This window comes from Pipra filicauda, unplaced genomic scaffold, assembly GCF_003945595.2.
Source record: "Pipra filicauda isolate LSUMZ 115617 unplaced genomic scaffold, ASM394559v2 scaffold217_size2002032_pilon, whole genome shotgun sequence".
Taxonomy (NCBI): domain Eukaryota; kingdom Metazoa; phylum Chordata; class Aves; order Passeriformes; family Pipridae; genus Pipra; species Pipra filicauda.
Genome location: NW_024104329.1, coordinates 1,702,321 through 1,725,966, shown reverse-complemented (window position 1 = coordinate 1,725,966; position 23,646 = coordinate 1,702,321). Strand labels below are relative to the sequence as shown.

Sequence of the window (23,646 nt, the reverse complement as noted above, 5' to 3'; positions counted from 1 at the left end):
GCACCCCCCAGCAACACACAGAGCTGCAGATCAAGGAAATAGTAACTCCATCCTGCAATGAAGAATCCACAACAATTAAGTGACTTGCTGACAGTCACACAGGAAACCTATGATAAAGCTGGGGATTTCTGTTGCCCCACATTCAAGCTTCTGTCCCAAGACTGTCCTTATCAATGGCTGCGGTTGAGTGTACAGGGGACAGGAACACAACACCTATGCCACCACCTCCGTCACAGCCTCCAGCATCTGCTGGCAGACCTGCACAATCAGCAGAAGCTGGATGGGTTTCCTTCCAGAGCTTCCTTGGAAGTCCACAGTGACGACAACATGCAGGATTTGGGTGGGCTCACAGCCAGCATCCGCAGAGTAACTAAGGCTGAAAAGAAACCACAGAAATGCAAGACACCAAGCCTGTGTGAGATGCGGCCCTACCTCAACACTGAAGCCCAACAAGCTGATTAACAAATAAGCAAAGCCTCTGAAAGCAGAAGAGTGATTGAGCTCCCTTTGATAATGCCTAAAGGTTAGGTATAACCACATCATCTTAGAATCCCCTCAATTGAATCCCAATCCCTCAGACATCCTGGTAGAGGCAATGAGTAGATCCAGATATGGCTTTGGCACTGCACTTGAGATGACCATAAAGCTTCAGAGACCCTGCCCTACCTCTTTGACTCAATTTAGGTGTTTCTCTACACAGATCAACAATTGACAGAGAAAAGAGCTACACAGGGCTGTGATCCTCACTCGGACCAGTACGACAGCACGGGCAAATGCTCCCTCCAGCCACATGAACCAGAGTCACTTGTTTGAAAGAGGTACAGACAGGAAGCACACCATGTCCTGAGCTTGAGATGACATCTAGCTGTGAAAAAGAGTCAGAAAGTCCATGAAGTGAATGGACAAAGAGATGCAAGGGAGCTTCGACACAACATCCTAGCTGCAAACAGGAAGAAAACCTTGAAATCTTTAGAGAAATAATGTCTTTAGTAGGAAAAGTCAGAGACCAGCACTTGCCCACAATTGGTACTACCATGGCAAGCACCTGGTGACCAGACACAGCTAGCACACACAACACCCTGTTCTTAGCACCTGGTTTCTCCTGAGAGCACAGAAAGTAAGAGATCACGCAAAGTACAACCCAAAACATCCACAGCATGAGCTGGAAGAGTCATTGCTTGGGAAAAGTAAAACAGGGCAACACAATCCTGCAGGTGTCCTTCTAGCTGAAGCATCCTTTTGTCAGGCATGACAATGGACCTTCATCACAGATCAACCTCTGCTCAGCAAAGTCCCCAGGTAAATACCACACAGCAACAAGAAAAGGTCATGGGAAGGAAGGAGAGAAGAAGAGCAGGAGATGCCCAAACTACAAACATCACTTCTTTTTATATCTGTATATATGGCTTCCCTTTTTGTTTCCTGGTGTCTAGACATCTCCCAACTAGCCTCTCAGACCTTCTGATCCTGCTGCCCAAGCACAACTCTGCATTGCTGGGGAAGCACATGTTGCGGAGACATTTAAAAAAGAAACACAGCGGCATTCATTGGATTTATTCTTGGACTTTATGAGGCTCATGAAAACAGTTCTGTATTTGACCTGAAAAAAATAACCACAAAAGACAAACCTAGAACTTCAAAGGCAACTTCTCCTGACAGCCCTAAGACATTATCCGTGTGTAATATGGATAAGGTGCAAGCTTTTATAGCTTACCAAAGGAAGCAAGAGGACAGAACAAGACAAGGAGTAAGAACCGAACACGAGTCCCAAAACTGAGATCTCACCTTGAAGGTTCACCTTCAGGAAAAGGTAAAAAGTAATGTCCTTGCATTGAATCCACTAAAGACAAGACAGTCAACACTGGCTGAGGACCTCACTCGGTCTATTTTAATTTTCAACCTTAGCCAATCTGGAACATTTACCCCTCCCTGCATCTTGAGACAGTAGCAAGGTAGACTGACATTACCTGTGAAAGCTACAAATATACCTTCATTAAGCCAGGGAGGTAAAGAGAGTGCCTACAGAGCAGCTATAAAACTGAGCCATCATAAAGCAGAACAAGGAAGAAGGTGGTAGTTTTCTCCTCCCTGGAGGTCTGGCTGCCATGAGGAATTGCATATGGTGCTGGTGAGTGTTGGCACAGAGAACCTGCTCCTGGGATCACCAGCTGAGTGTCTTCCCAGAACCCTCTACTAAGATACACAGAACCTTCCTAAGGAGTTTCTGCAACAGGAGTGACAAAAATAAGCCTCCAGTCTCTGGTTCATCCAGCCTTGTGGAGGTACAGGCATCTGTTAGACAGTGCATTGGGACCACAGTGGAGCAACTGCAGCAGCAAAGATCAAGCTGACTCAGTTCTTTGGCTTTGGTTTAAAATATAATAAATAAAGAAAACAAAACCTGAACCTCCCTTCAGCCCACTGAAAAATCCAAGCATCTGCCTTCAATTCCCCAGTGTATAGTAACACAACTTTATTATTATAAGTAAAATTATTATATTTTCTGTATGCTACTACAGTGTGTGTGGGGGGGAAGATCTGTTATATGACTTACATCACTTTGCAAATCACTGATTGTGGGGTGTATTTCATGCTACCACCCTTTGCCATCAGCCCCCAGCAAATGAATCCTGACCTTTTTTTCTATTAGTCACCCCTGTGTTCAGCATCTGCCCTCATAAGTACCAGCAAAGACACAAGAACTGAAGCTCTGACACTTAAGCCATGATGTTTGGAAAGGGGGTTGAAAGCTGGACCTCAGGACACCAAAAAGCTCACACAACTACCTCTTGGGCTACAGCAAATACCACTAAAAGCAGCTCCAGGCAGGGCTGGTGGGCCATAGAGATGGACTGTGCACCAAAAGACCATAGCTTGCTCACACTGGTGGTTGCATCTCTTTTCACACCTTGAGGCTTTTTTTGGTATGCTACTATAAATACAAATTATAACAGTTATGAAGTCACTGTTCAAGTGGTAGGAGCCTGGTCCTACACATGGTCTGAGGTTCCTCTCCAATTCTGCTCACCCACACGCCATAGAATCTGCCCATGGTGCCTTTGCTGACCATTCAAGACAGCAAGAATGAGTAATGCTGAATGTCACAAGGTTGTTAGGGGGTTTATTTCTTCCCCCAGTAGTCTGGAAAAAGCAAGCAAGAAAATGGACAGGTGATGTGAACCAGCACTGTTAAAGATGATCCAGTCTAATAAGATGATGCAAACTTCCTGGCTCTTGTCACAACCCCATCTGTCTTGTGGGCTTTAACTTGGATTAAAAAATTGCGCATAAGTTATGGAAATTATCCCTCTGAGGAAACAGTCACTAGGAATAACTACAGAAAATCGTCACTTTTGGACAGGAACCTCTTTCACAGTTATGGTACTTTGGTGGTTTTTTTTCCTTCAGGGAGCAGAGAACCACCACAGTATCTGCAGTCAGAGGCTCTACTTCATGAGTCCATAGCTCCTCAAATCCTCAGAACAATAAAATTCTCTTTCCTTAGAATACATTCAGAGATTAAGCTTAAACTCTGAATTTTTACAGTCTTGCCAATATTGTGAGATCTCAAACGTGACCATGTGCTCTCACAGGAGCCTGGCAGAGCAACAAGCCACCAGTGAGATTTTGGGAATGGGTAACGTGCTGTTAAAGCCTCCCTCTTTGTCTGAGGGCAGTAGAGCTCACCAGTGCTGTTTCTCAGGGCTCCTAAGGCACATACAACAGTTTCTCACTCTCGGACATCATTTGCACCTACCTAGAAATAAAATGCTTTTTGATTTCCCCCTTAAAATCCTCTTATTTTCAGAAAGCAACTCCCTGAGGACCATGTGTGTCTCTACAATGAACCTTCAAGGCCACAGCATGGTGTAGTGGGTATGATTCCTACATAGCTCTCATTGTTCCCACACAGAAACTTCAACTAAAAAGGTAAAATTAAATTAAAAAAATGAATCAAGTGTTTGCAAAAAGCTGTTTTTAAAAACAGAAAAATCCCACAGAAAACCACCATCTCACATGCCAAACCAGCCAACTTTAACCTGAAACACTACTTAAGCAAAACGATGCTGCAGTGTTCTGTAGCAAGAGTGTATTAACACAAGAGGAAAATTTATATTTCAACAGCAATGAAAGCAAAGAGCTCTGAGAGATGGAATTTGTCAACTTACCCTCATAATCCATTCTTAAAAACTTGTGGTGAAGGTTGCCCCATTCTAAATTAATTCCTTCCATCCAAGGTTGATTACAGTCTAGGATCTACTAATCACAAATATTTTATCACCCCACAAAAAATTATTGCCTTTCACCTGTACATCTAAGATAGGACAGAGAGGGTGCAAGACCTGCACTGATGAAAAGTATATTTAAGGTTAGTATTTCTTACTCAAATGGAGATCTTCCACAAAGAAGTTGTTCCAAGTGGTGGCTGCTATTCCACAGGTTTCATTTGCCCTTACTTCCATACAGTTTTGATTAAACTCAGGACATATTACGTCAACTCAGATAGGAAATCTGACTTAACTTAGCAGTCAAAAACCCTGATCAGATACAAAAATTCATGTATTTGGCCTTTTTCCCCCCAAAAGACTTCAAAGTGGCTGCAAGGTCTGAAAACACCAGTATGACTGGCCAACAGCATGACTGTGAAACACAGCTGATGGTCAGTCTGAGTTTTATAGGGCGACAACTCCTCCATGCCACTTTAAGCAAGTGCTTCCTTTATTCTACAGCACTAAAGGAATTGTTGCTTTTGAAGAGCACAAAACATAAAAATGCAAGTTCAGAGAGTATTCTGGAAAACACGATGAACACAGACTTCATGAGGTTTACTCCAAGTTTTGTCACTGTACCTAAAGATGATGTGTGCTCTCTAGGTCTCAACTAGATACCTTTTTTTGAATGTGCACTAATATGGAGGCAATTTACCCTCTGAAGTAGCCAATTTTCATCCAGTAGCTCAGGAGAGAACGTGCAAGATATTTCCATGAGCTGTGTCGGTGCCTTGTCGGTGACAAGCACACTTCATACAGCCCTCTTGAGATAACGCTGCTGTAGCTAAATGAGGTGGAGAAAAGATATTTACTTGCAACACACCAGGTTCTGGTTCCTTTGACAACATCCCATGGTGTGAACTGGGCTGCTCCTGCACACCCTAGAGGAAGGCAGGACTAGCATGTCCCAGCCACCGCCAAGCGAGTGTGGGAATTCAGCGGGAAAGAAGGATCATGCCACTCAGCTGGGCTGGCATCCACTTCAGCCAGACCCAGCTTGCAGGCTGGGCAGCCGCAGGACTACGTATTGTCTGTGCCTTGCCCGCAGCAGCTGCAATGCCAGCGGACAAAACCTCCCACAACCTCTCCAAAGCTGAATTTGCAGCGACACGTTGTTGCTTAAGGAAAAAAAAAAAAACAAACCACAACATGCTCATTTCAAAGTAGCCAGCTGGTGAGGAACAACAACAAGGAGAGGGAAAAAAAAACCCCAAACAAACAAAACCACCTAGCACGACTTCCCTTTCTTTCTCTCATATGAAGTTGAGAAGCTTAAATTAATTGCAAACTCATATTAATTGCAAAGCATGAGAATCTGAGCAAACACCCTCCTTGGGCAACCGGGGCGAACCTCAGGAAAATATTTGCATCTATGGGACGTGCAAGTTGTGTAACCAACAAAATATCAAGACACATAAGGCAAGGACCTTTCATTAGGCTCTACAGAAACACACTCGCAACTCTGCAGTGCTGACTCAGGCTAAGACAAGCTGCTTCAGTTTTCTCTCCCTCGCTTTAGCTTTCACAGGGGAAATAATACCAGCTGACTTCATACCCAGTCTGAAGCCACTAGACAGTATTTGCAGAGCTGAATTAGAAACCAAAGCAGCTTTTGGTGGACTACTGGAGAACTGGGCTCCCTGCGATGGGAGTTGTCTTCCCACTGTAAAGGTAAAATCTTAAGGAAGTTGCTGGTACAATACGGTTGGCTCTGCCCTGGACACAATATGCAACCTGATCGTATTACACAACTTCCCATGCCTAAGGCTCAATATAGCCCTGGCTTCCTAGATTTAGTTATGTACACGTGTTATTAGGGAGTTAGGAAAATTAGTTAGGAAGGTTATATTGTTACAAAACCTTTGTGAGAGGGATCGATGGATGGATCCTGGTTTCTCCCACCAGCTTTGAAAGACCCGTAATGTGTGCCTGTTCAACCAGGACAGCAAACAGCCAAGTGACACTGCTGCAAATCTTCCAGAGACCTACAAACCACCTCTTGTTGACAAAACAACCAGCGTACTGCTGGTGGCAAAAATTAACAAGTAAAAAGCACTGTTTTGCCAGGGTGCATCCAACCAGCAGCAGGTTGATTGCAGCAAAAAGCCGGTCCTAGACACAATACCCCTGTTGCAGACGGGGCTCAGAGTTTTGCACCTGAATAACAGAGTACAGCAAGGCATTGCAGCTCTCCCTTTGCAACCTGTTTTGCCACACAGAAGGAGTAGCAGAAGGAATTACATTGGGTGAGCAGGAAAAAGGGACAGGCGCACGTTCGCCATTCGGTGCCACTGACGATGCACTTTTGACCAGGCAAGAGGCCACGTGCAGCAGAAATGCAGAGAAGCTGCCAGGACCAGATGCTGTGCCAGGTGCCTCTCTGTTGGGACGCTCTTCAAACATAGACACCGTTTATTGTACCAAAGTTCAGAGGGAAAGGACAACAAGTACAGAAAGTATCAGAGCAAAACACATGTTGTGGGTCCTAACTACAAGGCCCTGATATACCTTCCTTACTGAATCAAAAGCCTCCTGATGGTTTTCATACTTGCCCTCTCTGTTTCCTAGAAGCACAAGATGAAAAGTACAAAAGCTTGTCATGGACACGTGTAGCCAGAAAAGACAGCAGGGAGAGATTAAGATGCATTGTGAAGTGAGGAAAATACACTATCTAATGGAATATAAGGTATTTTTTTGTCTTTTTCTGTAGCACAGTATGTGGGTTTCCCACCTAGGCCCAGCTAGAAATTTCCCCCTGATAAACTCCCTGCTGTTGTAAGTTTGAAATGTCTGTAGTGCACACAGAAGACTTCCAGGGACTCTTCAGAGCTAACCATCATTTTATGGGTGTTTGAACTGATGGGAATTATAGCATGAGTATCAATAACAAACAACATCGGGGTATAAAACTGACTCTTTTTTTCTTCAGAGTTCTAGTATTAAATCATGCTGACGACAAAGGCATAAGAACGAGGGTAAAGACGCTGGCACAGCACCATCCCATACTGAGCAGTCTTGCAATCAGCTGCCAGCACAGGGACTCAAAGGCTGAGTTCAAGATCTGTGGTCTCTTGCTGTGGACAGATTTTTGCTCCCAAAATGCCCAGTGTATTGCATTTCTGCCATCAGGCTAATTCTTCCCCAGCAAAAGGCATGATGGAACAAGTGCTCCAAATCAAAGGAAAAACTCAGCCAGTCAAGAAAATCCTCCCCAGGCTACCAGGCTTTATTCCTTCCAGTTGGCTCAGCTTTGTTTTTTCAGTTCTTTCAAGAACAGCTCTGGGGCTCCTCCAACCTGCTCCCTGCAGACAATGACAGGGTCTTCAGAGCAATCATGAAGGTTCCGGCCAAGTGGGATAGAAATCCAGAGAAACCAGCTCCATCATCCCCAAAGCCCAACTACGACATTTAACAGCGCTTTGGTGTTAGGAAAAAAGCTCTTTTTCCCCTAACAGAAAGGGGGTTTACCCACCAAGCCTGGAATACCCAGGTGTGCAGCCCTTGTTGAGGCACTGCAGGGCTCCTGCTGATATCATCTGTTACTCTGCAATCTGAAGTCCCATGCCATTGTCTCAGCTCCAGATTTAGAGGTCTCATGTCTTTCCCCACAGCAATACAATACCTGTTTGGGCACATTCAGGAGGTCAGGAGCTCCTGAGAAGTAGCCGAATAACCCCTGACCTATGCTAGCAGCTGCTTGGCCTCAGTATGAAAGGATGAAACAGGGATATAAAACTGTCCCATTCCTACCTACACTTTCTGCCTTCACTTGGCTAAAATGCCGCTTGGTCCAGAGCTGGGACAGGCTTGCAGCTCTGTCCTAGGAGCACCTCTGAGAGCACCTAGGAGCAACTCTGTCTTCCAGTTGCTGTCTAGATGACATCCCTCCAGCTCTTGGCCAGCAAGGAATGAAAATGAAGGATAGCTTCTTGACCAAAGGAAGACACACATGTTTACCAAATGAGACAGCACACAGCTAAGACAAGGACTGACTACATTCAACACTGTCTTGCCACTTCTGTGTGCTACCCCAACCTGCTCAGTGCAGCTAATCAAGGTGGGATTCACCTCACCTACAACATGAGAGCCCATTGTCCAGAGCTGCTTTATCATCGATGAACAGAGACAGGCACAATCTGTCTGACCTGTTTCAGATCTCTACCTGCACTACGATGAGATGAAAGTGCTCATTTCCTCCACTGCCTATACAGCGGGACTGACAGTATGCAGCTGGGATGTTAGATGTCAGTATCTGGACAGCTGAATTGCACTCTGATGTTTCCCATCTTGCACTTCACTTGCAAGCTTTCAGAGAGGGACTATCTCACTCTGCACCTAACATGAAAGCACTTCCAGTCCCTAAGGCCCAAAGGTAATGCTACACTTCAAGTGGTAGATGAGAGGCTCATGCCCTGAAGTATCTACCTGAAGCAAGAAAGCTTCACAATATTTTCCCTGTAAAGATACTCCAAGTGGATCCAAATAATTTAGGGGGATGGGTGAAGAGAAGGCTGCAGGTTTCAACCTGCCTCTGTGTTAGCAGGTGAAGAAAGGAAAACATCCCAGGCACCAAACAGTTTGTGCCATAAAAACAGCGTTGTCCAGAGAGCCTGCAAAGCTCACTTCATGCCCATGAAAACATGCACCATGTCAGGCAGGGAGGGATACACTTATGCAGCAGAGCTGGGGCAAGGACAAGGGAAAGGAAAGGACAGAGCAGCAAGACTGCAATTTCTTCTAGCAGAGAGACTTGGGATTTACAGAGCAACCTTAAGGACTCTTCTCTTTTTCATGACTTCTGATATACAATCCTTTGGGGCAGGCAACACTGGAGCTCGATGCAGACAACTGCAAAATAATGAGTCTAGGGGCACACAGTCAAAGCAGACAGCACACATTAAATGGAGCTGTCATGCTGCTAGGCTGGCCAGGGGAGAGATGGAGGAGTTATTCTAAGATTTGTGAAGCCATCAGCCCTGGTGCTACAGAAAATAAGAAAATTAAGCTCAGACAAGGATTGCAGGCAGAATAACTTCCCTAACAACAGGACGCATGAGGAATAAGTTGTTACGAAGGGCCCTCAAATCAAATAGGGGCAAAAAAGCAAGCACGGAAGAGACTGCACAACATTCACCCACAGTGGGACTGAACTGAAGAGTTCAGAAGAAAACAAGTACAACTTAGCTCCCTGAAAGGGTGACTTACTGGTGGCAGAGCTTTTTTTTCCACCCCAGCATTCAGCTGTCACTGAGTCTGCAGGCTTGTACCTCAGATTTTAAACACCATCTCTTTGCATCCTAATCCCAACAGGTACTTGCTCCTATTGCCCCAGCAGAGGAAGCCATGCTGAGAAAGTGTGACTGGAAAGTCCACCTCCACACAGCGCCTGCCAGTCACATCTCAGTTCCACAGCACCACCTATTTGATTATTTTGATTTCTTATGCTGGTAGTGTTCTTTTCCTTTTTCTCTTCCTCTGGGATTTATTCTTAAATTGCTCTAAGCTGCAAATTGAATAAACTCATTCCAGGTGCAGACTTTGAAATAAAGGAGATACAAACCTGAACTGACCTGAGAGATGCTGTACTGCCCTCCATCCCATGATCACTGCAGTCATCGTAGTTCAACCAACTTCAGCAGAATTTGAACAAGACCTCATAACCCTGTTGCAATGCAATTGCAGGGCTTGCCAAAAAAGCATGTGCTTAGCAGCATGCTCTGAAAAAGCCCAGCCCTCTCCTAGGCACTCAGCTTCCCACTCTTCACAAGGAGCACACTTCAGATAAGCAACTCCATACATCTTTCTTTATAAATTGTACATCTTCCGCTAAAACTCAGGAAGGCTTTCCTTTGCCTTCTCAAGAGCACCCCGCAATTGCCTTCTTCTCTCTTTAAAAGAGTAGAATTTCAGGCCAGCTTTACAATAACACAGCTCAATTTGCATCTGTGGATTGGTGACTACAATATCCAGCTAGATGCCCTGGGCTTTTACAAGTCTCCAGTCAGGGACCTGTACCTTATGTGCTGTAATCATCCACCTTTTTTTCTGCATCCATTTCATCCCTAAAGCTGGCTAATACCAGAGGCTCTTCCCTACCACCTTCCTGGGGAAATCACCACAAAAACCTCCCTTGCTGTCACATTAAGGACTCAGCAACAACTGCCCTGTTCAGAATATGCGAACAGGCTACAGCTCTGTTAGTCAAAGGAGGAAGACAAACCTAAATTCCAGGAATTATACCTCTGCATGGGCACTCTCCATTGGTGTTTCATCTCAGCTACCTCTACTCATCTCCCATCCTGAAAAGTTTTATCATCCACTCTGTGGTTGCTCCGAATTATCCCAGAGGTGGCCATATTTCAGCACCAAATTAAACTGTCACTATACATTTCTTTCTACACCATTTTTTAAAATATGTGAGCCCTGGCAGTCAGAGAATTCTTTTGGAAAGATTAGATTAAGTGCTTCAGAAACTGCTTTGAAAAAAAGTAAAGGGTTTTTGCTTCTTGAAGAAACCTACTTTCCCCCCCCCCCCCCGGGAAGTTTGTTTTATTTTTTAACCTGAAAGATCTCGTCAATTAACTGCATCTTGTTTTTTTAAATCTTTCCACAAAAAGTGTCTTGATGCAGGTGACCAATAGGGAGATGGCTCATTTTGCAATCATCTGCCACCAACAGAAATTAAGATCCTAAAGCCCTCTGATTTTAAATCAATCCCCATACAGAGGGCTCCAACATCTCTTTTCAACTACCCAAACCTTCTTACCATTTTTCCAACCCACAACACAACACTCAGCTTTACCATGGGGTATCTATAAATTTCTACAGACACAAGCCCCACTTACAGCCTGGGAGAGTGACATGCAAATTACTGCTATCCCAGTCCTCCACTCACATCACTTCTAAGACCAGACACCTAAAATATTAAAATAACAGTCAAGACAGCCTTGCTTGAAATGGTAAAAAGAAACAATCCCTCACCTTCTCAGGGTTCATTGTGATAAGAAAGCACTGCTGTCATCAGAAAATCAGATTAGCAACACATCAATAGTTGGGTGCTGAATCTTTTGACACTCATCAGTTACCCAAGGAAGTGGGAAACTGACCTTGCAGTCAAAGTGCTAGACTAGGACAACAATTTCTGTTGTCAGCTCTGCTCTAGGCTCCTCCTGTTAAAGTGAATTTCCATTCCTCAGTTCCCCAGCTCTAAAACAAGAGGTTATAAGAATGTGTCTCCTCTCCCCGCCCAGTGTATGCCCTGGTTGTAGGCACTGGTAGATACTTGGCAGTTTTTCACTTTCTAGCAGATATGAGGGGCAGGCAGGCCTGGACACTTCATAGATTGGAAAAGGTTGGGTGCCTGGATATACACCACAGAAAAAGAGGAACAGCAGAGGTGTAAGCTGATGTTTACTGAACGCAGATCAATGTGTTCAGCACAGAAGGAATATGAAGCAGAGGATATCTTGCAGTAGTTGTGGGGATCAGATGACTATTAGTTGAGAGCAAATGGGGTCTGAAAGTCCTAGCTTTCCTCCTTGCAGGACAACTGCCCAAACTCTTGCCAGGCATGGCAAATAGGAAGTGATCTCAGGAACAAAACCTTGAAAGTCACTGCTGCAATTAGTCAAGGAAGGCCATTTTCCTCCTATTTGTATCCTCCTTGTGCCTGCCACAAGGAGAGGAGCGCTCTCACGCCATCAAGGTTCCGCCTTGTTAGACCCGCACTGAAGGGATGGGGATGAGGTGGGCATATGACAACAACTCCACACAGGATCAGCCCTAAGATCCTGTGGTTTGTGATGGAGTGGTAGTAAACCAATCTCTTGGAAGTCAAAGTCAAGCTGCAGTGGTAGGCCCACAAAAAACACTTTGCTGCAGCTCTAAATAACCACTGCCAGTGGTTTAAAAACCTTGTGTGTTGCGAAGCACCCTCCATCCTCAGTCACCTATTGCCACTGGTGGACCTCCCAGTCTGATGCCAATGGATTCTGTCTATCCTTGCATTCGCTCAACAACCCCATGCAGATCATGATCTGCACACTGAATCCAGGCTGTGCTCCTCACAGCCCTACCTCTGTGCTCCATCTTCTTGTTCTCCTCAAGTCTTGGTCAATGTTACCACAGTTTGTGGAAACACTGCTCTCTGAATGACCAACAATGATACATAAAAGGATAGTATTTTCAGAAAACTATGCTTCTCACACTTGAAAACATCTCTAAAGCCACTGATTCTTCAGTATCAGGTGTATTACAGGAATGGGAACGCAGAACTGATCTGCACTGGACAACACATCTGTGTCGACTTTGCCAGTCACTCTCAGAAATAGTTCTGATGTTGCCTCTGCGGTGACTTTCTGGGATGAATATTGCAGCTTTCATTCCTTCTGCACAAGGAACCATGATACAATTGTACTGGATGCATCCTGCTTGTGAATCAGCTACAAGATTTCCACCCACATCCATCTATCTCTCTACTCTGCCACAGACCCTGCACATGCCTCTGTGACCATGAGCCCACCAGCACACAGCCTTCTTGTTTCTGTGGAAAAGCAGGAGTAGAAGCACTTTTACAGGTCTAGGTCTGACTGTATCACACCTCTGTTTCTCACCTTCACCACGGTAATGGTGGTCATTTCCTTCCAGTGCATATGTTTTGAGAATCAACATGTTGATATTTGGTAATTCATGGGCGACACCACAATAGCTACAGAGCCATCAGCTGCAACTAAGTACAGCACAATGGAGGACATGCATTTGTACTCAGAGGAGTAGAGAGAGCAGCTCTGACCTTCACAGACTTCAGTACAGCTCTCAGTCTCCACAACCCTTAGAAGAACGATGAGGCAGAAAGCGAAGCAGGGATTTCTGTGTATCTCCTCATCCATCAGCAGCTAAGCTGACTGCCAGATGGGAGGTGACACCAACAGGCACAGTAATGTCCTCCCCCTGCCTAGCCCCCCAGCATTTGTACTCCCTCCCACACCAGCGGAGCAAGAAGCCAGCACACGCCTGTCGAAGAAGGTCAGGGAGCAGACCATTCACCCAAGGCTGCCTTGTGTAGAAAGTGGGACAAACCCTCCAGAAAAAGCTGGTTGGCCTCATACAGTATCATGCAAATCAGGAAAAGGCTGAGAGAAACAAGACTGGGAGAAACCTCGCATGATCAAGGTTATATTGTAAGGTTATATACTCAGCCTCTGCACACAAGGGGAGAGGGAAGGAGTGTATGTAGACGCACACAGGGAGGAGGTACCTCCTGCTTTCACCAGCATTTGCTGGGTCTGTATTCTACAACAGAGAGAGTTGTGCTGTTCACAGCAGGAGCCTAGCACGGTGGGACTCAAAAGGAGCCATTGCATCTACAGACACAGATCCAAGGGGAGACAGTGAAAAAAGTTAATCACAAGATTAGCACACATACAAGTCGGGGGCTGGTCCCATATTTACCTCCAAGAAGTGGGGATGCTTTATTTACTTAACATAGTCAACAACTGTTTTATCTATTTATCATACCAACCAAAGCCTGGTTTCTCAAGCCCAGCCTTCTCCTTTTCCCGGAGGACGAATTCCAGCCCCCCACATAAGATTAAGCTCCTTGGCATCTCATGCAAAGCCAGCAGCAGGGAACGAGCACAGATGCTAAAATCACTACAGAAACAGACGACCTAGTACCACACCAGGAATACTGCTCTGGCTGCTGCAGTGGCTAGCTGGGTTAGGACAAAATCCATCATTTGCAGGCTCCAATTTCATACATTCAAGCTTATTCTATACACACGTTTTGGAGCAGGCTGAATAGGGCTGGATGTAAGCCACAGAACTGCTGAAGATAGCACAGAGCATCAGAGCACTCAACACAACACTGGAGCAGGCCTACACGATGGCTGCCTGTTACACCAACAAGCCACTGATGAACAGAGCTCGCTTCTCAGCAAGCCACTGAACAAGATCCAAACTTGCCTCAGGCACAAGCACTTGCTAGTCAGACTCTCCTTTGGAGAGTGGTCTGCCTTTCTCAGGGAAGACGACCTTGTGCACTTCCACTGTCAGCCATCCATGCCTCTGTTCAGCCTAGATCAGCAGGACAGCTGACACACCACCCTGCACAACAGCAGCCTCCACAATGCCTTTTTCCACTCATCTCCTCCTTGCTTCTCCTCCCACAGAGCCTTACCCAGTGTGAACAGGGCAGCCCAGAGCACCCCCCGCTGTGCACACCTGCATCCCTCATTTCACTCCTACTCCCTGGCTTTTTAGATCTTTTCTCCCAGTAAGAGCGAGACATCCTCTTCGTTTCACAGGCCACAGCTTCTCCCTCACGTCTGCTGTTCTCTCAAGGATGCTAAACAAGCAGAAGACATACAGGCATCTTCCCAGAGACATTGCAGCAATGTCTCTTTTTTGTATTCGTCACATTATTGCTCCCACACACACACATTTAAACTCGGCTCCACCAGCTCCTGAATTTAACTTACATACAAGCAGTCTGATCTGTAATGCATTTAGCCATGCAAAAGGAAAAATCCACTTAAAGTTTGGCCCCTGGCACATTAGTACGCAAGTACCCGGACTGCCACTACCTCTACATTATCAGAGGGCCTCTCACCCAGGGTATCCTACCCTTTTAGCAGATAGGCTGGATATGTGCTGGGTCAGTATCACTCCTGAAGAAGAGAGCCCAGTAAGATAAGGCAAATAGCTTATCCAAGACCAGATGGGGGGGGTCAGGACTCCCCAGTTCACAATCCTGCACTTTAACCACAAAGTCATCTTTCAGTTATAGAGATCAACTGTTCCAAGAGCCCACATTGCTGGCAGACGGGCACCACAGGCAGGTCATGCATTAAGACAGTGAGCATGGAAAGACTATTCCCTCTGTAAGCATTCAGATCATTTTGCATTACACACAGGAAGCTGTAAAACCATATTCCATCAATGAGAAGTTGATAATGAAGTTTCGCTTTTACTAAGCCAATCATTAAATCGTGCTGGTCCCACTTTATAGAGAAATAGGCAGCAACACATAGAATAAAACAGATTGTCTTGAAGTATTTTCCTCTGGATATCTGTAATTATAAACCAAACATCATCAGCTTCCCTCTCTCCCTGCAGTAAATAATTACCTGCAAAAGAATATTCCTCTTGGCTCCATCCTCCCCCATCAATTCTGCTTTGCAACAATGTACCACCTGGATTGCTCACTCTGTCAGTGCACTCGTTATCCAAAACGCCTCAGAAGACGTAGAGGAGAGGCGTAACTGTTAACTTCGGAGCAGCAGAGACCTTTCCTTAGGGGTACAAGAGGGCATCATCACTCGGAGTACTTAAAGCAGACAGCTATGACATACACAGCTTAGGTCATCTGCTGCTGCAACATCACTGCAACCATCAGTGGAGGCGAATCACGCACTCTGAGCACTCCCATCACGCTCCTCTGGACTGTCTGTGCTTTATTGCCAAAGAATAGCAAAATTCCTCCCCTGAAATACAAGGTTTTCTATTCCTTCCCTTGTTTTTGAAAAATATCCTCCCCATCTCTAGATTTCATCCACGGAAAAAAAACCAAACAACAAAACCCTAAAACAATTCAAGTCTTCTCCATACAGCAATCTCATTTTTAAGAGACTTTAATCTTTGAATGCTAGATCAAATTGAATATTGTGACTGCTTGGTCACGCACAGTAACCTGTTCACCTCTTGCCACTTACCCTCATCAACCTGACAGTCATACAGACTCTGCAACTAACAGATAAGTCAGAAAACGTTCAGAGCACTCGTTCCTTTTGCCCTATTGAAAGGCACCTCCTGGCTGTAAACCCAGCAGGGAGGAAGGATGATGCCAGGAGGAAAGCAGAACTGCCTGGCAGGAAAGCTGGGTTTGGTCAGACAGCAGATGGAAGCAGGTTGCATACAGATACACAATCAATGAACAACACAAGGTCTGCCATTTGATCCCAGTTTCTTTCTTAAGATACAAAATCAAATTCACGTTTGAAAAAGGCATAAGGAGAGCATAAGCAAAAACCAGAGCTAGGAAGAACCTCCAGAATTGCAGGAACACCCTGCAACAGCCAAAAAACTTGGGGAGAGGCAGAGAAGCATTACCACTGAGCAAACATCTTCACACTCACACACAGTCTGGGCTTAGTTTTACATTTTTATGGGTTTAAACACATACCAATTTAGTTGAGCTGACTATGAACCATTCAATAAAAATCTCCACCAGGAAGGTAGAGAAAAAGAGGGAAAATGGCTAATTTAGAGTCAAAAAGCATGGAAAGAGAGGTTCAATACAGAGGCAAAAGAAAGAATGAACAGAAAACCATGACACAAAAGAGGTAAGTGAAACAGATACCGAGGACAGTTCAGAACAAGATAAACCATGAAAAAGTGGAGTGAAAACTGGAAGGGAAAGATAAGAGAACAGGGAACATTCCATGGCAGATCAGTTGAACGACAGCTGGCAAATAGATAATTTGTTTAATCTCATCCATATTTGTCAAATAATTTATTTGATTAATACACTTTGGTCGTCAACCAGCTATAGAGGTGATCAAATATCATGTCATAAATACGTTATTAGATTAATACACGTAAAATTCAAATATGTTCAACATTTTTATCTGTTGCTTAATAAGCTCTGGTTTTAAGTTTACAGGTCAAAAATGTTAAAATAGAAAGCTGGTAATAAATTACTATTAGATAAAAAATCCTTGGAGCACAACCATTTTGCTTCTCCTAGACTGACAAAAAGTACAGTATATTGTATAACACATCTTGAAAGACAGGAGAGGAGATATTCCTACTTTTTCCCTTTAACACGTTCCCACAACTAACACCTCTCTACAGGTAGCACTTTTTGTCTTGGATTTTATTTTGTTGAACATTTTCCCAGCATTCAACTTTTCTTACTCCATAAAGGTTTTCACCCCAAAAAAACCTGGTATTTTCTCCAAGCCTAGCAGGAAGGTAAATTTGGGGTGCACCAGTAGCAGGAGGGGAGGCAGCAGGTGCCATATGCAGCCTGGAAGCAAATGTTTACATCTGTGAGCTTAGCTCTGCTCCTCTTAAAGCAAAGGGAAGTCAGGTGAAAGATGGCTACATGGACAAGGATGCCTCAGGACCTCTACTCTCACAGGGAATTTTCCCACATTATCAGCAGACTTTTCCAAATCTCCCTAGGAGAACCAGGAAAAAAAAGGTCAACCGGCAATTTTTCAGCCCTTTTTTTTTCCCTTCCCCCAAGACAATAGCAAGGTCCCCTTGAGAATCCTCAGACCTGGAGTGAAAGCCATCAAGGCAGACCATCTCCATGCATGCGGTGGCTGGTCTGCCAGGGAGCCCTGTGCAGCAGCACCAGATCCGATAAGGAAATCATGGCCATCGCTTTCTAGGCAGACATCAGAGAAGCATGAGGGTACTCCCACTGCTGTTCTATCTTCACCACTGACAGCAGCCAAGAATCAAACTCATCACAGGAAAGAACCATACCAAGGGCAACTCCCTGGGGCCAGAAAAGTGTCCCTCGGGTCATATGTCCTATTTAAATATCACAACAATATCCCAAACTGAGATAATTATTGCTAATTACAAGATCATTTTTATGTAAACATGAAGGATATTACCATGTATACTTCATCTCTTTTTAATTAAAAGAAATAAGAGGTTCCCTGAGATAAAAAAAAGACATGCTGACAGCTCCCACCCAAAAGCAGACTTTTCTGCAGTGATAACACCCATCAGCCTCCAGACCCACCAAGGAGACTGAACAAGGAAATCAATCAGCATCAGCCTCCCCAGTGCTGAAATGAAGCAGTTGGCACAATATTAATCACATAGGGAAAACATTTGACAAGGAAAGGGCCAGACACACAGAGGGGGGACACACATGGATTAAAAGTCACGGCTGTCTTACAAACACTTGCAGAAATCACACAAATCACCAGCTGCAAAATCAAAATACTCTGAAGAATAAACACATTACCAGTTCTGACTCCAGCAACTCTTTAGTTGAGCTCACACCAAACCTCATGTGCTTTCCTCCATTCAAAACCAGTTCCTGCTCCAAGCTGCACAGCCTACCCACGCCAACCAGACTGGAGTACATCGTGACACAGCCTCACCAGGAGTCTGTACCCCTTCCGCATATCAAAGACCAGAGTAAAAAGAGACATGTCACAGGCTAAAAGAGACATGACCATCCAACCTAGGACACTGAAATAGTCAATGGCTTGACTTGCCATACAATGGCTTAACAAGCCATTCCTGATGCACGGTCCTCCTGTTTCCAGCTGTCCTAAGCATTTCTCCAGCCGCTCCAGAGTTCACCAGTCCACTCTGATTTCTCATTGTCTCTTTTGTCTCCAGACACGCTCCACTGCTTAAGGCAATTTAAAACACAGCCCCAACCAGGATCCATACGGGCCAAGCAAGCTCTCAGACGCCCCTTCACTTGGGTTGAAGGCGTTGCACCCCCGGACCCCGCGACACCCTGGCACGGCAGGCAGGCAACCTCGGAACGCCGCAGAGCCCCGGCAGAGAGCGTCTCTAGGAGGAAGGGAGTGTCACCAGCTCCGCAGAGCCGCATGCTCACAGAACGGGGACCTCGCTCACTTCATCACAGACGCACATATATACCTGCGCCTCCGCCACCTGCGCGCCCCCTCCGCGCCTCGCCCCCGGCCTGCCGACGCCTGGCACTGCCGTGAACCTGGTCTCTCCTGGGGGGTACCGCAGCCCAGCAGGCACCTACTTGGGCAAAGAGTGGGGAGTCACATGACAGGAGCAGCGTGGAGGATTCAAGGGGGTGAGGAAAGGTGGGTGAAGGAGGCTGGAAACTGGGGGTGCGAGAAAGAGCAGATGGAGAGGGCTGCAGCTAAGGGATGTGGAGGGGAGCCGGAGGGCAAGGGGGCAAAGGGAAAGGGGTTGCAGCTTGGGAGGGGGAGGGCAGGAGGAGTGTAAAGGGGATGAAGAGGCTGTGGATTGGTAGTACCCCATCACCCTCCTACCTCGGCGGCCTGCCGGGGCTGGGGTCGGCAGGCAGCGCCCAGGCAGCAGAGTCATGGCGCGGCCAGGAGAACAGGTGGGTCCCCGCCACCGCCCACCGGGCTTAAGGGTCACTCCTTCCTCACAGCCGCCGCCGGGGCACGGCGGAGGGCACCCCCAGCACGGTGGGGGTACAAACTTCCCGGGGTGGGGGAGAACAGCCCCGCTAACAGGTGGCGGCGGCGCTGCCGCCCCGTCCCCGCCGCGCCGGTGGGCGCTGCCCCTCCGCGACGGCGCGTCCCACCCACCCCGAGCCAGCCCCAGCCCCAGCCCGGCGGTCACTCACCGGCTCGTCCACCCCGCCGGGCGGGATGCGCGTCCTGGAGAGCGGGGCGCGGAAGTTTAAAGCCGGGTAACAGTATTATTTGCTTTTTTTCCCTTCCAATGGAGGAAAAACCAAACTAGACGAGGCGCTCCCCCCACCCCAGGCGGGCGAATCCCCGCTCCGCTCCTCCCCGCCGGGGGCTTTCAGCCGCGCGTCGGCCCGGCGGCGAGGGGAAGTTTCCACCGCGGTGGTGGAGGCGCCCCCGGCGTGCCGCGCCCGCCCCGCATTGGCACGGGGCGCCGGGGCGCTGTGCCGCCGCCGCCGCCCGGACAATGTGCGTGCGGGGGGAGCGGGAGGGGAGCGGAGCGGGAGCGCGCCCCGCCGGCGGCCGCGGCACACGCCCAGCCCGCGCCCCGCCCGCCCGCCGCTCGGCGCCCGCCCGCCGCCCCGGATTGGCGGCCCCCGCCGCCTCCGCCCTCCGGGTGGGCCGCGCTGCCTGTCAATCACCCGCCGCCACCGCCCGCCGCGGCCCGGCCGCGAGGCGGTCCCTGGGGCGGTGGCGGCGGCGAAGGGGGGGCGGTGCCGCCGCGCCCCGGCGGGTGACCCCCGGCCGGTGACCCCCCGCCGCCCCCGGGCCCTGGGAGCCGCCAGGACCGCGGCGTCCGCCCCGCGGGGACGCGTCTGCGCCTCCCGCCCCCGGTGGCCCCTCCGTGGGAGCTCCCCGCAGCCGAGGTCAGGGGAAGGCCTGGCGGCCGCCCGCGCCCCGCGGGACTACCCGGGGCTGCGCTGCCTTTGTCGGCGCCCCACGGGGGCGTTCTGGAGAGGAAGACCGGAGACCCCTGAAAGGTAGCGTTGATTGCCGGTCACGGCCCCCGGCTGAATACCCGCTGGGCTAAACTCGGCTCACAGGGTGCTCCTATCTGGCCCCTGGAAATGCCTAGAAAAATAGGTGGCTCCAAATTATTCCAGAGCAAGTTGGAGAGGCCGCAAAAGAAAATACACCTGAATTGGCTCTGTGTAAGACAGCTGGGGTCCAATTAGGCTTAGCAGCACAGATAGGCACTGCCTGAGCAGAATTACTGGAGTTACAGACGAAGGTCGGAGCGTGGCAGAAGGCTCGTGTCTGATCCTGTTTGGGTCCCTCAAGGAGCACTGCTGAATCAGAGCTAGTAAATCTTGGTGGACTCAAGCTTCATGCCATGAATTTAGGTCTGTCAATGCAGTGCTTCCTGTCACGGTACACCAGACATTTTCTACTATAAGGCAGCATGACTCCCCTATTACTTTGGAAACTGGACAGTAGATTGCACAGTCACCTTGTTATCCAGCAGCATGCAGAAGTGATCAAGCTTAAATGCAGAATATGATGCCAAACAAAGTATTCGGTACTGGAAAAGCACTGTTCTCTCTGACATAATGTTTCAAACACACTTAAACAATTTATTGTTTCCATTACAAAAGTATCTAGTAATCTGAAAATTGATCTAAATCCTATTGTTCTAGATATTACGTTTGACACATAATAAAAGGAAAGCACATGCCCTGCAAAGCTTGTAGAGAGAGCAGATGAAACATGTTGTAGGGATACCCGTTGAGAGGGTTGTGCAGGTTTTCTCAGGTCTCATGAATGTGTTGCACCAGCACAAACAAACCTGCCGGAGCACTTTCTGAAAGCCAGCACACAAACAGACAGGTCCAAACAAAAACGCTGAAGCTTTAACCTACCTTAAACTCTTTCCCTGCTTCTAACAAGCCCTCCTGGTTCTGGATGACCTCTCAATTCTCCACAGAGGCAAGGACCACAGCTCACAGAAACACAGCATCTCTCCTGACCAAGCCAAGGGCAGAAGCAGCAGCACACACAAAGGTGATGGGTTTCCTCACAGGCAGACACATGCACGCACGGTGCACCGCCTCTCCGTGCTACCTGTCTCGTCTTGTTTTAGCCGTTTCTAACGAGCAGGCAGGGTACTGGAGCATGCACAGATCTTGCTTTTTGAAGCACCCTGAAAGCAGGCTCATATTTTTCAGTACCTGGGTGGCCCAGAAGAACTTTTCAGGGAGCAAGAACCAAACAGATAGTAAAATAGGCACATTTGTGGGTGAACCTCAGTTTCATGCTTCTTGGGCTTCTCTGTGACCTACAAGAACCAAGAAACACCAGAAGATGGAACTGAAACTGCCTCTTACTTGCTCATTCTTCACTGCCAGATCACATCAGGATATAAGATACCTGAGGACTGCTTGTTTGCAGACTGCTGGAAGCAGAGACATAATCACCTATTGGTGAGTCATAACCACACAATCGCATAGGGGTGATGATGCAAACCCGCAAAGGCACAGAGGGTGATATTAACTTCAAGGTGTCTTCTTCCTCTTTCTATTTTTTGATAAAAAAGCAAAATATTGGGACAAGATCCTCAGTTTTGGCAAAGCAATGTAATTCCATTGCTTTTGTCAGAGCACAGATTTACATTTGCTGAGGTTATAGCCCATTCTGTATGTAAAATATGGTTCTGCCTGAGCAGATTCTTTCTTCCTTTCTCTAAACTTGAGTTTAATTCTTGAAAAGTGTCCGCTCGTCTGAAGCCTCTGGAAGACAAAACCCTCATTTTTAAACATGGGATGTGCAGTGCCACAGCAACAGCAGTGCAAATGCTACTGCAAGAAGTTAGTTCAGCCTACTAACACTACTCTGCTAACTCAACCCGTGTTGTGACTTCAGATGGATTGGCAACAAACTCCTCCAGCTGCCCCACCAGGCAGCAGTGTTCTATGGTGAACCTCAAGGCAGGCAAAGATAAATGTGCAGCTCTCTAGAAATCTTGCAGTGCTCTTAACTGCTGTAAGTCTTGCTTGACAGGAGAGGAAGGCTAATCAAATACTGGGTCTACTAGCATGTGAAGCAATAAAAAGGAAAGGGAGAGTATCTTAGAAGGTCCTTACTGCCACAGTGAAACTGTGAAAACCAGATCTGCAGTGGGGTTGAAAAGCAGTCCCATCATTCCCATGCCTTCAATTTTTCCTGATTGTCTTACCCAAACTGCATGTTAATTGCAGGTGGGAGGCCAGAACTCATAGACATGCTTATCCCATCATGACTTTTTGTACCAACACTAAATTCAGTCTGTGAAATATGTCACTGATTTTTGTAGGTGCTGTGACCCAAAAAATAACTGCTTGATATTGCACCCCCTCTCTAACTTCTACAAGAGGGAAATCACAGACAAGACATAAGGTTAGGAGTCCACTCTGTGACATACAGACTTATGCCAAAAGCTTAGTAAGCAACTGAACTTGCTCATCAGCTGCAGATCAAGGCTATCACTGACATATTTGAAATTATAGTCTTTTTTGGAGTGATTTCTAGTAGAAACATTCAGACAATGGCCAACTTGAACTATTCTTTCTTTTCCCTAAAAAAAACCCTAAAAAGAACATGAAAAGTTCTTGTGATCATCAAAATCATCAGCAAAGTAAGTAACAGTAATCTTCTAGCTTCACAAGGATACATACTTGAATACCTACAGATATGCATCATATATTTTTTATATACTGAAGGGTATATCAGTTCTCAGCAGACACAGAAGGTAGATTAGTGATGTCAGTTGCTTTTGTTGCTCTTAATCTCCTGTTGCTTCACCATATTTACCAGTTCCCCTGACTTTTAATCATGCAGATTCTTTCTGGTTTGGTTTTTTTTTAACTCTCCCTAGTCCATTCTCCTGGATGCACAACTTTTTCTGTGTAACTGAAACTTTCTTGAAAAGTGTTTGCAAGGAAGACTATCATTGTGATCTCTTTAACAGTATCTCTGAGGAAAGCAGAGACCCCTGGGAGTTTTACTTTCCCATTGTACCATATTCTTCATGAGTTTTTAGTTTAGTCCTTCTGCAGATACATTAGACCCAAGAAACTTTCAAGTCCTTTTCTCATACTGGGTTGTTTTCCTTGCATATCTCTTCCTGAGCTTAGAGGATGAGTAGTGTCATAGCAAGAAGCAAACCAATATGCAATCAACTTTTAAAATTTGTATTTTTCTAGGGAACGCAAATTGTTTCC

At 46.7% G+C, this 23,646-nt stretch overlaps 2 protein-coding genes across 7 annotated transcripts in view; one reads left to right on the top strand and one right to left on the bottom strand.

The window, feature by feature from the left end:
• The window catches only part of HRAS (HRas proto-oncogene, GTPase), a 41,145-nt gene extending 21,153 nt beyond the window's left edge, over positions 1-19,992 (bottom strand). The window contains exons 1-2 of one of the 3 annotated variants that reach the window (XM_039381215.1): positions 19,606-19,934; positions 18,912-19,022 (exon numbers count right to left, since the gene is read on the bottom strand). The gene's annotated coding sequence lies outside the window, so the exon portion shown is untranslated. Of the gene's footprint in view, positions 1-15,397; positions 15,422-18,911; positions 19,023-19,605 lie in introns of those variants that run through there. The other 2 variants (XM_027727750.2, XM_039381216.1) reach the window with 2 other exon arrangements.
• Positions 18,951-23,646, top strand: part of LRRC56 (leucine rich repeat containing 56) — a 95,616-nt gene continuing 90,920 nt past the window's right edge. For 2 of the 4 annotated variants that reach the window (XM_039381211.1, XM_039381209.1), the window contains exon 1: positions 20,206-20,430. The gene's annotated coding sequence lies outside the window, so the exon portion shown is untranslated. Of the gene's footprint in view, positions 19,091-20,203; positions 20,431-23,646 lie in introns of those variants that run through there. The other 2 variants (XM_039381210.1, XM_039381212.1) reach the window with 2 other exon arrangements.